Below are 14899 nucleotides of genomic sequence, written 5' to 3'. Positions count from 1 at the left end.
GCCCTCTTCCTTAGTTAGTCATCTTCCTCTGTTCTGTCTGAGTCTCTCCAAGTGTCCTCAGCTCTTTAACCTTCCATGTCCCTCCCCCCCCTAAAACTGGGTGGGCTAGCATTCTCCACCCCTCCGCCTCCTTGCAAGATTTATTCCAATATCTAATAAATGGGATAACTGCTCTCAGGGTGGTTGGATCAGTACAAGGGCGGTACCAGCGCACAAGGTTTGTTCTGCCAGTCGCCCAGGGACCAAACCCGGACCCATTCGGTCGCTGTGGGAGGCTGATCTCCATATCTCAGGTTTCAGAACTCCCATGGACCCGAGAGTTGTACGGTCAGATGCGCAATTTCTTTAGGGTGAGGGGGATATTTTTTGAGCCTGTACCTCGGACGATGCTTCCATAATTCACGATTCCATGTTGGAGACTGTTCGACTGGAAGGCCATAATAGACATGTATCCTGTGGCCACTTGACATGGGTGCTTTAATTAAGTCCCCAGGCACCTCTGTCCCCTGCTGGGGTGGCTTTCCTCATTGAGCTTTGAAGTACCTTCTACCTGCTACACTGAGCTTAATCCCATTACCATGCTAAAAGGAACTTTATTAATGAGAAAAGCTGGGAGCCAGGAGCACTCTTGTCTGCAGACCTGTGACCAGGAGACCAAATGGAGTCATGCCAATCTCTGTTAGTATGCCCGTATCCAAGATGGCGGCTGTTCCCTCATCACACCTCCCTGCTTTAGAGGGCGCATCACATTCCTGTGTTCCCCCATGCGCCCTTCTGCACCTTCTCCTTGCTGGGATAACCCATCAGCATTACCATGGTCGCTTCCTCTCTCTTTGAGGCTGTCTCTGCCTCCTCCTCTGTCTCTGAATGGATAGGGTACCACTAACTGTCGGTCCCTGGGCCACGCCTCCGGTGAACCCCGCTGGACCATTACCCGGTACAGCCGTCCCTGGTCCCAGATCACCCGCTCGCGATCTGACTCCTCGGAAGGCTGTGCCGCCTGCTCCTTGAGAGCTTTCAGGCTAGCATCAGCTTCCAACGCTGCCTGAAATCCCTGACTCGATGTGGCAAGAATGGGTGACACTGCCATATCCGCTGTCAGCTCCCCGGGATCTGTCCTGGCCGCTGTCTGACTCGGCAGCCACTTGGTCAGAGAGGGGGGAAGCTGTCGGACCTCTGCAAGGCTCCGGGGCTCCCACTCCTGGTGACAGCGGCCACGACCTCTGTGCCCATGGGTAGCGCCTGCCCTGGGGTCTTACCTGGTGGCTCCTCTCCCGGAAAGCCCCCTCCCCCATGGCCTGTTCCTCTTCCTGCAGGGGCCCTAGACTCAGCAGGCTGGATTCACTTAGGGGCCCTACACTGCCCGTAGCAGCCCCTCCCTCCACCTCTGAGCTCTCCCCTACAGTCTCCTCATCTGTCCGCCCTGTGTGAGTGCATGGATTACCCTCAGGTTTCACCCCCTCCTCCACTGTTGGAGGCACATTCAACACATCAACATTCACAGTAGAGTCATGACATTCTTGGGGAGCTGAACTTGGGGGTTCAGTGGCCACATACTGAGACACTAGCTGCCCCAACTCGGTCCCAAGTAATACATTGGCAGGAATATTTGACGTTACTCCTGCATTCCGCTCCCAGCGCCCCAGTCCAAAAACACCTTTGCGACAGGCAGCGCCAGTTCCACGCCTCCAATTACGGAGACTGAAAGGGTTTTCCCCTGTACCAAGTCTTGAGGGGACACCACCTCAGGACGTACCACGGTTCGTTCAGCGCCTGTGTCCCGCAGTCCCATGACCGCTGAGCGGCCGATGGTGACGGGTTGGTAATTGGCCAGGACCTCCCACCACCCCCTCCCACACATAAAACAGTAGACGGTTCCGAGGACAGGGATGGGGCCTTAAGACGCTGGGGAGATACAGCCTAGAAATGTCCCAGCTGGTTGCAGTGATGACAACGTCTAGGTTCTGCGCCTGGCCTGGAGTGGGCAGCAGGAGGGTACACCCCTTGCACTCTGGGGGCTGGGGAAACGGGCAGGATTGGGCTTACCCCCTCTCCAGGTGCTGCTGGCAGGCTTCTTCGGCTCAGGCGCCCTGTTATTGGCATACTCGTCTGCCAGGGCGGCCGTAGCAGAAGCCCCCTTCGGTTTCCGGTCACAGAGGAACTGCTGGAGGTCCTCTGGGCAGTTCCACAAGAACTGTTCCGTGACAAACAGTTCCTGGACCTCCTGGCGGGTGGTGAGTGCTAGACCCGAGGTCCAGTGCTCTGCAGCTCTCAGCAACGCCCACATGTGGTCGGTCCAGGTGTCCTTTGGGCCCCGCTGCAGACTCCGGAACTTCTTGCGGTAGTACTCTGGGATGAGGTTGTAGTGCTGGACCAGGGACCGCTTGATTCTGCTGTAATCCTGCTTTGCCCCGGCAGGTAAGTCCCCCAAAACTTCCAGGGACTTGCCTGACCCCCTGTTTGAGGGGTATCTTGCCCACTGATCCGGGGCCAGATGGTGCTGGAGGCAGGTCCTTTCAAAGGCCAGCAAGAAGGAATTCAGGTCTCCATTCTTTTCAAGCAGAGGGAGGTCCTTGGCCCAGACTTTGGAAGCCCTGGACTCTGGTGGTGCTGGGGCGTCCAGCGGGAGCCCGTGTTGAGCCATCTCCAGTTGGTGCTGGTGCACTGCTACTCTCTCTGCCGCTGCTTGCTCTGCTGCTTCACAGCATTCTGCGCGCTCTCGCTCCGCTGCTTCACAGCGTTCTGCACGCTCGGCCTCCGCTGCTTTCTCTGCAGCTGCCATAACTCTCATATAGGCGTCTTCATTACCTGACTCGAGACCTGCCGCTGCAACAAGGGCCTCTGATGTGGACAGGCAGGGGCGGGTAGTCCCTTGCCGGACTAAGCACGGGTGGCTGGCTCCTTGGGGGTCCGGGCTGAGCTCCCCCTTGCCTTGAACAGTACCGTCCACCACCACTTCCGCATAGACCATAGCACTGGCCTGTGCCCTCACTGCACTCCTGGTGCCATCCGCCAATCTTGGAACCTCTGGTTACTGACAGCTGTAACCCTGACGGTGCACACAACTTATTATATCTACACTCTGACCGTCTAGTGCTGGGCTGACCTTAAGACCCCAGCAGTGAAAGTTACCGCTGGTAGTCTTTAGTGTCTGGGAGTAGGGGTCCCATGCACACTATTACTCTGATCCCACACGCTGCCACCAATGTGAAGGAAGCCCAGTTCCTCCCACGTCACCAATCCGTGACATCACTACACAGGCACAGCTCTCCGGCGCCCCCTTTGTCTCTCAGGACAATAAGGGAACTGCACCTAGAGCAAATGGCCGCCGGGGAGACTGCCCTGTTACCCACGCTGGGTATTCTAAGATTCGCAATCAGAGTAAAAGGATCAGCCCAAAATTAATTTATTATTTAATTGCCTTAAGGGCGCACTAGGTAATTACAAGTAATATACCGTCAAAATATATCAAGAGTTACAGTCAGAGTAAAATATAACAATCACAATACAGGGCTTAAAGGTATACAGCTGGAGGTCAATTTACCAGGTTGAAGGTCGCTTGTGGAAGCCGGGGGGCTCTGCGTTACGCAGGTCCAAGACGTAGTTGCCGGGAAGCCCCCAGAAAGCATGTGCTTGCTCCCCTCTGGCTGGCATATGCCCTCTTCCTTAGTTCCTTAGTCATCTTCCTCTGTTCTGTCTGTCTCTCCAAGTGTCCTCAGCTCTTTAACCTTCCATGTCCCCCCCCCCACCTAAAACTGGGTGGGCTAGCATTCTCCACCCCTCCGCCTCCCTGCTAGATTTATTCCAATATCTAATAAATTGGATAACTGCTCTCAGGGTGGTCGGATCAGTACATGGGCGGTACCAGCGCACAAGGTTTGTTCTGCCAGTCGCCCAGGGACCAAACCCGGACCCATTCGGTCGCTGTGGGAGGCTGATCTCCATATCCCAGGTTTCAGAACTCCCACGGACCCGGGAGTTGCACGGTCAGATGCGCAATTTCTTTAGGGCGAGGGGGATTTTTTTATGAGCCTGTACCTCAGATGATGCGTCCATAATTCACGATTCCATGTTGGAGACTGTTCGACTGGAAGGCCATAATAGACGTGTATCCTGTGGCCACTTGACACGCGTGCTTTAATTAAGGCCCCAGGCACCTCTCTGTCCCCTGCTGGGGTGGCTTCCTCATTGAGCTTTGAAGTACCTTCTACCTGCTACACTGAGCTTAATCCCATTACCATGCTAAAAGGAACTTTATTCATGAGAAAACTTGGGGGCCAGGAGCGCTCCTGTCTGCAGACCTGTGACCAGGAAACCAAATGGAGTCACGCCAATCTGTTAGTATGCCCGTATCCAAGATGGCGGCTGTTCCCTCATCACAGGTGGTAACATACAAGGGAAAAGAACATCCCCCACAATACCTCAGAGAATTTCAACCTGTGAGACCGGTAACGGCAGTCAATGATTTCATTGCAGAGCTGTGCGATTTACAAAATGCTGGGAGGAGTGTAATTACAAACATTTTAGCTTTCATCTCATGGCAGCCGCTGTCGTGGGACGGGGCAGTACATCAGAGCTGAGTGCACTGAAGGGAGTTGCTAGAAGTGTTTGTAATGAGACAAGGCTAAACTCTGCTGTAACACACTAATCACACGTACACTGCAATCGCACTCTTCTTTGGTCCTTGTGATCACACACGCTCTGCAATGAATCGGTGAGGAGAGTAGACTATCATATCAGGACTTTGGCTTACAATGTAATATCAGCTCAGGGTAAAGCGTGAGACACCAAAAATTCCATCTGTTTGTTTTGCTACTCAAGAAAAAAGAGAGCGGGACAAGTATGCTCCAGAGAGGTGTTAAAACCAACTAATGACTGTAGTAGCACAAAATGGCAGTATTCGCATAGCTATATGCTAGGTGCATGGTGCAATATTAATATTGAATGATATTCATACAAAGTATAGATACAGCACCCCTCCTGAATGTAATGCAAGAAAAGTGTACTGGAATGCATTCCTGCAAGGCGTCTGGTATAAAAATGTCTTGCAAAAGCAGCATAATGTCTAAAACACAGTGATGGTAAAGGTACACAGGAAGCGATAATGCCAATAATGAAGTGACATCCAGCTGTTGTATGGATAGAATGTTCCAGTGCCCCAATGAATGTTTTGCCTTGCTTTGTCAGGGGACATGTTTGAGCAGGAGGGATGCATTGGTTTTTATAGTGAGGGCATCCAATTGGCATCGAGGTCAGTCGCTTTAGGCATTTATTTTTTTCAAACATTAACATCAATATTATTACACGTTCTAGCTGTATCCTCCAGCTTGGAATGATGCACTTTCTGTTCCATGGAGCACAAACCTGGCGCCGACATGCCTGCATACAGGGCAGGCAGATCAGGCAGCTGCCTTCAGGGGCCCCCAGCCAGTGGCCAGTATGGGACCCCTGAGTAATAAGGGCCTGGCACCACCCCTTCCCCACATTGCGCATTCAACTTATCGGCATCATAGATGCCGATAAAGTTGAAAGCAGTGATGGAGGAGAGAGCGTCATGTGACACTCTGACTCAGCGTGTTTCAGCAGTGGAGCTGATGAGACTACTGAAATGGAACCTGTGACCCCCAAAATCGATGGTGAGGTAAGCTCACCGTCATCAGGGGCTTATCTACAGCATTCTGTAATGGTGTAGATAAGCCCCCGATGTAACCTGAAAGAGGAGAAAAAGAGGTTGGATTATACTCATCCACGTGCGGTCCCACTGCGTTCTGGTCAAATGGGTGTCTCAGGTCCGCTCCTGCGCCTCATATCTTTATTCCATGACGTCCTCTTCTGATCTTCGCTGTGGCTCCGACGCAGGCGTACTTTGTATGCCCTGTTGAGGGCAGAGCAAAGAACTGCAGTGCGCAGGCGCCGGGCCTCTGACCTTTCCGGCACCTGCGCACTGCAGTACTTTGCTATGCCCTCAACAGGGCAGACAAAGTACGCCTGCGCCGGAGCCGCGGCGTGAAGACCAGAAGAGGACGTCATGGAATGAAGATGGGAGGCGCTGTTCCAGATCTGAGACACCCATCGGAGCAGGACTGCCCCTGAGTGAGTATAATCTAACCTCTTTTTCTCCTCTTTCAGGTAACATCGGCGGCTTATCTACAGCATTACAGAATGCTGTAGATAAGCCCCTGATGACGGTGAGCTTACCTCGCCATCGATTTTGGGGGTGACAGGTTCCCTTGAAGTCAGAGAAGCTGGGGAAGGCGGAGGAGAGGCAAGTAGTTTGTGTGTATCTCTGCTGTAAGATAGTGTGGGGGGGGACTGCACTATACTATATGGTGGCTGCTTTATACTCTGGTGGGCTGCACTATACTGTGGGGCCTGCTTTATACTGTGTGTGAGGGCTGCATTATACTGTTTGTGGGGGTGGGGCCTGCATTAGACAGTGTGGGGGGGCTGCACTATACTGTGTATTTTGGGGACTGCACTCTGAGGTGGCTGCTTTATGCTCTGGTGGGCTGCATTATACTCTTAGGGAGCTGCACTATACTCTGTGTGTGTGTGTGAGGGGCTGCATTATACTGTGTGGGGGTGGGGCTGCATTATACTGTGAGGAGCTGCAGTATACTCTACCAAGGACCATTGGGAGTGCATTTTACTATTTAGGACCTGCATTGAGGATTATCTGTACCAATCATTCTTCCTTATCCGGAGTAAGGATAGGTGTACACGGTCAGTAAATGATGCGGGAATGGATGTTGCGTACTTGTGCAGCGGCCAGATGGTACAGCATAGTGGATGGGATTAAAAGAAATCCCATGCCCACTATGTGCATAGATGCTCGCAGCATGTCAATTTATCTTTATTTGTCTCCGCAAGATAAATCTCACCCATACAACGGTTCAATGAACACATTCGTATTCACCTGCGTTCAAGAGCTGGCAGCACTTTGGACGCAGCAGACATGTGCTGCTTCCAAGGCACTGCCAATTACCGAACGTGTGCACGCACCCTAAGGAGGCCGGGAAACAAGCATCGTACGACTTCAATATTGTCGATCATGCTTGTTTACCGACCTGAACTCAGCGCTTGTAAATACAACAAATGTTTCTGTCTGATGGTGCAATATGTTAGCATTTGGGGCCCGCTTTAAACTTTTGCCCATGGCCCCACTTTGTTTAAAACCGGCCCTGCCTGCATATGTACCTCTATAGATTAATCTTTTTAATACAAACATACTACCCAGGGTTTTGGATTAAATTGTAATTTCTAAGTGTGATCCCTGTACCATGAAAGTGTATCTGTATTAAGGAATTATTATTATATATATATATATATATATATATATATATATATATATATATATATATATTCGGTTATTACTTCTCACATAAGAGAGTCTGCTCATCTCACTGCAAAGCTGTGTGATGGCACTGGCCAAGAGCAGAGATGAGTGGTTACAAACCCCTTTCACCTTATCTCTCAATGAAGCCAGTATGGGGGAAGGGGCAGTGCAGCAGAGCTAAGCTTTCAGTCATTACAAACAATACTGCAGATCTCTTCTGTTGTAGTCATCTCTGCTGTAGTGTGCATCCCCCTCACTGACTGCTGTGAAATGAAAGCTGAGGCTATGTGCACACGTTGCGGATTCTGTGCGGATCCGCAGGGTTTTTTGCGGTGCAGAAACGCTGCAGATCCGCAAATGACTTACAGTACAATGTAAATCAATGAGAAAAAAAAAAAAGCTGTGCACACTTTGCGGAAAATCCGATGCGGTTTAAAAGAAGTAGCATGTCACTTCTTTGAGAATCTGCAGCGTTATTGTACCCATTCCATTATAGAAATCCGCAGGGGTAAAAAACGCAGCGGAACCGCACAAAAAACGTGTCAAATCCGGGTCATTCCATGTCAAGTGAACCAATGATTTTTACCTCTATATTTTTGATTCTTTTGAGATTTTGTTATTTGGTAATAGTATGTCAGAGAATGCAAAATGTGAAGAAAAAGAAAATTCTAGATTTTTTTTTTTTTATTGATTTTCAAAGTTTGGAAAAAGTGTGAATTTCGGTGTTGCCTGCCTTTACATTTTTCCCCATAACTCAGCCTAGAAAAGAGATAGAGAAACAAAATAAACACCATTCTACTCAGAACTGTACAGGCTTTCACCAGATATGTCACAAGAGTATCTTTGATAATCTTTTACCTATGCGAACGCAAGCGCAAAACTTTAAAACGTATTTCCGAAAAAAATGTTTAATTTAAAGATTTCAAAAACTGCACATGTGCCTGCTATGCTCCTATCCACATCTGTACCAAAATACAAGATGGGATCGTGATGGGATCATATTTTAAAAAATAAAACTATTACAGTGTCAATTCAAAAATCTCGCATTCAGATCTGTTCAGCCTGTGGCCTAACAGTGTGGGGTCTAGATTTACCAAATAATCCATGATTGCTAGATATTACTGTATTATTTTATTATGTTACAGCCTAGAAGCAGGAGAGGACAGAGGAGAAGCTTTGTTAGGGCTGAGAATGACCAGGGGTAGACGGTGACTGCAGAGCAGATGAGCGGCCGGCAGCTCGGGCCTCCACAGACCGTATTCACACCAAATCTTAACACCCAGGCAACTCCTCAAATGGAGGGAGAAAAATATTCTTAACATCCAGTTCATGTATTGTACAAACCAGGACTACGAAGAGGAGGAGAGTTTGTTATAACATCAGTTACAGGAAGCAGAACCCATCACAGGGACTCAGCAATACCGGACTGTCATCCCATGTAGGGAAACAGAAATAAAAACAAGGGTTTCTTCATTCAGCAAAGAGAGTGACATCCATGACGTGGTAGAAGGCGGCACAAGATCGGCAACGGATGACATAACTGGTGATGTGACCTGTGAATATGATCGGGGCTACTGTACTCTCCAAAGATTGTGAAAATGAAGAAGTAGAAAGGACTTTTCTGCAGCTTCTGGTCCAGCGCCGTCCTCTGTGTATCCAAGAAAACCAGACATTGTAAGGCTATGTGCACACGTTCAGGTTTTTTCGCGGTAAAAACACTATAAAAACTCATTTAAAACGCATACTTTATGCATCCTATCATTTAGAATGCATACTGCCTGTTTTGTGCACATGATGCGGTTTTTACCGCGAAAAAAGCATCGCGGTTAAAAAAAAAAGCAGCATGCTCATTAATTTTGCGGATTTTCTGCGTTTTTCCCGCTATTCTATGCATTTGGGGAAAAAACGCGTGAAAATCACGGTAAAAGCGCATGCGGATTTCTTACCAGAAATGTCTGGTTTTTGTCAGGAAAATTTCTGCAAGAAATCCTGACGTGTGCACATACCCTAAAAGTTAACAAAAACCAGATATTGACTCAGGTGGAGCCGAACACCATGACCGGCCGTCCATACTCTGACACAGAAGGAAATGGCCATTGCTAGTAAGCGCTTATGGACAAGATGACATTTCTCCCACTAGAAGGGACACATTGATGATAACAGGCCAGTGTAAAAACCTGCTATTAATTGTTTGATTAGTTCATATTTTATAAAACAAGGATTTAACTACTGTACTATTCTTCTTAAACACTTCAGAAATGACATGTTTAGTGATATAACAGAAAAAAAATTGTTCCATGTATAAATAGGTGGTAAAAATATTGGTTCTTTTAATCTTGTTTTTAACATATAATTAGGATGAGACTATTTGGAAAATCACACTTGAGGATACGATCACCTTTTATCTTTTGGCTTGCTCAGCATTTTCAACCTGAATGCATTGAGCAAGTTGTGTTATGACGATTAAGATGTATTTATTCTGGCACTTCGGTGTTTGTTTTTTTGTGTTTCTTTATTGTTGCATATAAATGTTGAATGCAATAAGTTGTAATTTGAAAAGAAAAAAGGAAGAAACTCACACAAACATAAAATCAGATGATTCAAGGCTTAAAAAAAAATACAAATTTGATAGATCCCAAGTTGAGTCCCTGTACAAATATAAACAAGGACACGAGTAACACATGTTTTCACAATTTTAAAACATACGTTTTTTTCACAATTGCGCATCAAAATTTTGAATTTGATTTCTCCAAAACAAAATATCAAGAAACATAGTCTTGTGACACATCAAATGAAAGCTGGCACCGTTATCTTAATTCTAGCCCGTGATATGATAAAAAATGTAAAGACATACCACGCCAAAATCTGCGCTTTTTTGAAACTTTAGAAATCTGTAAAAAATTAACTGATGAAGAAAAAAATTCTAAACTTTTAATTTATAATTATCTAAAGGTGTACTTCATAAAAACAAAAAATAAAAAAAATCTAAAGACGTCAGGTAAAAAAAATATTCATATTTGGATCACTTGATATGGAATGACCCATCCGCAGGTGCGTTTTCTGCCAGGAGAGGCAGAATCCGCACCAGAAATTCCTAAGGCTAATCCGCAATGTGAATGAACCTGCCAGCAGGTTTTTGCTACCTCATCTAAGAGCTGGCTGAAGTAGGCAATGAGACCCTTTAGGCTATGTGCACACGTTGTGGATTAGGCTTAGGAATTTCTGGTGCGGATTCTGCCTCTCCTGGCAGAAAACGCACCTGCGGATTTGTCGCATTTTTTGTGCGGTTCCGCAGCGGTTTTTGTGCATTTTTGCTGCGGTTGTCTTGCGGATTTGCTGCGTTTTTTTACCCCTGCGGTTTTCTATAATGGAATGGGTACAAAAACGCTGCAGATTCACAAAAAAGAAGTGACATGCTACTTCTTTTAAACCGCAGCGTTTCCACAGCAGATTTTCCGCAAAGTGTGCACAAATCAATTGCGGATCTGCAGCGTTTCTGCACTGCAAAAAATGCTGCGGATCCGCAGAGAATACGCAACGTGTGCACATACCCTAAATCATTGGTTTATCACTTAGTTTACTGGGTGCAGCAGTTCTGGTCCAAGGTTTTAGTTTTAGCTGAGAAAGCTCCCCCAGCCAACACCAGGCTCTATGTACATTCTCTATAGACAGCTGCTTGTCACAGGAGGGGGCAGATTTGGACTAGTATGCATGTACTGATCTAGTCTGGACAATGATGATCAACAGGTGATAACATTTTCATTGTAAGTAACACACGACCTGATGTGACATGAATTCAGTGTCTTAACCCCTACCTCGTACTGGCCGCAGATTGCATAGCAGAAACCTGCTGACATGTTCCCTTTAAAGTGCTCATTCAGATGTCAGTGATTTTTCTTGTGTGCCAAAAAAAAGGTTAGTTTCATCAATGGTTTTCATCAGTGTCCTCAGAGTATAGTAAGGCTATGTGCCCACAGTGCGGTTTCATGTGTGGATTTTCCCGCACCGGTTTTGAAAAATTTCCTGCATTTTTTTGTGCAGATTTCACCTGCTGTTTTACACCTGCAGATTCCTATTAAGGAGCAGGTGAAAAATGCTGCGGAATCCGCAGAAAATACAATGCAGCGTTTCCGCGCGGTATTTTCTGCAGCATGTGCACTGCGGATTTTGTTTTCCATAGGTTTACATGGTACTGTACACCGCATGGAAAACACCTGCGAATCTGCAGCGGCCAATCCGCACCGTGTGCACATAGCCTCACTGTCAGTTTCGTCAAGTTTTTCTCCTATGGCGTGTGGGACACTGGAGGTTTCTAAAGCATCTCTGATAAAACAATCCATGAGGAGCACATGGATGGAATCCATTTTTTTTTTTATTAGTCTTTCACAGGTTCATAGACGTGTATTGGCGAGTTTGATTTGAAACTGATCACTATTGGACAAGTCTGTTTTTGTGCAGACCACTCTGCAGAGATCATGGGATATGTGAATAAACTCACACCTGGGATAAACTGATCACACTCGTATGACTGACGTGTGAATGAGCCGTTACATTGAAAAACCTGCTATAACCTATGGTGGAGGCGTGTTCTTTTCTCCTCTGTATGATGCTACCTGCTTATGCTTGGTCAACGGTAGGCCGGTTTCACACGTCAGTGGCTCCGCTACGTGAGGTGACAGTTTCCTCACGTATCGGAGCCACTGACACACGTAGACACATTAAAATCAATGCATCTGTGCAGATGTCATTGATTTTTTGTGGACCTTGTCTCCGTGTGCCAAACACGGAGACATGTCAGTGTTCGTGGGCCTATGCAGCATGAATAGTAAAAATATCTAATGTTAAAAATAATAAAAAATAGTTACATACTCACCCTCCGGTGGCCCCCTGGATCGAAGCGGCCCATTACCGATGCTCCTCGCGACGCCCCGGTGACCGCTGCATGCAGTGTGGTCTCGCGAGATGATGACGTGCGGTCTCGCGAGACCGCTACGTCATCATCTCGCGAGTCCGCAATGCAATCTTTAGACTGGAGCGCGCGAGGAGCGCCGGTAACCGGACGCTTCGATCCGGAGGCTCCAGAAGGTGAGTATATAACTATTTTTTATTTTAATTCTTTTTTTTTTTTAACAGGGATATGGTGCATACTACGTGACTGGGCAGTATACTATGTGACTGGCCAATATACTACGTGGTTCTGTGCTGTATACTACGTGGTTGTGTGCTGTATACTACGTGGCTGGGCAACATACTATGTGGCTGGACAATATGCAACGTGGGCTGCGCAATATGCAACGTGGGCTGCGCAATATGCAACGTGGGCTGCGCAATATACAATGTGTACTGTGTGGGTTGTGCAATGTACTTCGTGGGCTGCGCAATGTACTGCGTGGGCTGTGCTATACACTACGCATACATATTCTAGAATACCTGATGCGTTCGAATCAGGCCACCATCTAGTAATTTAATATACCTGCACTGGAGAGGAGAAATTAAAAAAAAAAAAAAAAAAACATTTCTGTAGCCACTAATCTATGTGTCCAGCTTTACTCAACCTGGTGGAGGGTTGTCATTAATGCACACTCAAAGCAAAACTGGTAATGCCATGCGTAGGGCCTCAGATGGGGAGGATGACCTAGGCATCCTCTTCTGCATGTATCACAATGCAATTGGCCTCTCTGACCTTTCCTGGCGCCTGCGCACTGCAGTACTTTGCTCTGCCCTCAACAGGAAGACAAAGTACTCCTGCGCCGGAGTGTGAATACAAGAGGACGTCATCGTAAGAAGATGGGAGGCCCCGGACTGGACCGCGACCGCCCCTGGGTGAGTATAATGTAACCTCTATTTCTCATCTTTCAGGATACATCGGGGGCTTATCTACAGCATTCCAGAATGCTGTAGATAAGCCCCTGATGCTCATGGGCTTAGCTCAGCTTCGATTTTGGGGGTGACAGGTTCCCTTTAAAGGGAATGTGGCAGTAGAAAATGACCCACCCTTTAAATCCGCATTTATGTTCAGATTCAGCACCATCTCTGACCATGAGTTAAGCGTGGGACCCATGTTTTTTAAATAAACAACTTGTTCAAGAGTTTTTTGGGTTTTTTTTCTTCCATATGGTGTGGTTTTTTTTTTTTACATATATAATTGCAGTTTTCATACTAGTCAGAAAGTCTTTTGCTAGACTCGTGTTTCCTGTTCTGCACAAAAGACTTTTCAGCAATTTCATCATCATAGAGTAGATAGCACAAGATCCACCATTGACAGAGTCTGATGTCACAGCTCACCTCCCTCCTGCAAAATACCATTTGCCTGGAAAAGAGCATGCTCATTAAAGGGATTGTCTGGTCTAAATTGATAGACCTGCACTCTGTGAGACTACAAACTTATGAATCTTCCCAGCACAATCGGTGTGGGATTTGGCGATTTCTGAGCTAGGACTGGCAGGTATGTATGGGTTATGCATACTCCCTGGGCAGAGCCTGTCTAATGGGTGTGGCCTCACTCCATACACTTGTTTTGAGCAAGGCCATGCTCACTGGATGCCTGTATCACTAGACTGAGCGTGACCTCGCTCAATAGAAGTGTATGGAGTGAGGCCACACCCATTAGACGGGCTCTGCCCGGGGAGTATGCATAACCCATACGTACCTGCTGCTCCTGGCTCAGAAACCGGCAAATCTTTGCAGCGCATGCTGGGGGAACTCATAAGGCTGCAGTCACTCTGCAGTCACACAGACTTATCAGTTTAGACAGGACAAACCCTTTTAACAGCAATAAATTTGCCCTAATAAATTGTATTTAATGTCTGTGCCCAAATGGAAGTAGGAGTCTAACAATAGCCCTAGTAGTCACCGTAAAAATGACAAGATCTTCAGTGGGTGATATATCACTAAAATCCCACATCCTAGATATCGCTGAATGAAATATTCCAGGTGCAAACTTTTATTCGTTACATAGTGGAATGTTGAGAACAATAAAACATGAAATCAATGTAAATCAAAATGAATATTCCCTTGAGGTCTGGATTTGGAATGATACTGAAAATCAAAGTGGAAAATCAAATTACAGGCTGATCCAACTACAGTGGAAATGCTTCAAGACAAGGAAATGATGCTCAGTAGTGTGTGTGGCCTCCTTGTGCCTGTATGACCTCTCTACAACACCTGAGCATGAGGAGGTGGTGGACGTTCTCCTGAAAGTGATCATGTTTTTCTAATCCTCTGCCTTCGGTCAGGCTGGAACTGTCTATATAGGAGAAAGGTTGTACAGATAGATGGGGAGGAAAAAGAAAAGTAGGTGGCAAGGTACACTGAACAGTTTAGCAACACAAACAGTGCATCAAACACATGTTTTGTTTAATATGTCATTTGGTGTTGACAGACTCACTGAAGGCAATAGCTCTTTAAAATCTGCTACCAACTTCTTGGTGCCAGGTACCACAGGACACCTTCAGAAGACTTGTGGAGTTCCATGTCTTAACAGGTCAGAGCTGCTTTGACGACACATCAGGAACCTACACCGTAACATGCATAGAGTTTTAATATTGTCACTTATGAGGGTAA

This window comes from Ranitomeya imitator, chromosome 2 (genome assembly GCF_032444005.1).
Source record: "Ranitomeya imitator isolate aRanImi1 chromosome 2, aRanImi1.pri, whole genome shotgun sequence".
NCBI lineage: Eukaryota > Metazoa > Chordata > Amphibia > Anura > Dendrobatidae > Ranitomeya > Ranitomeya imitator.
This window is presented reverse-complemented; position numbering follows the sequence as displayed.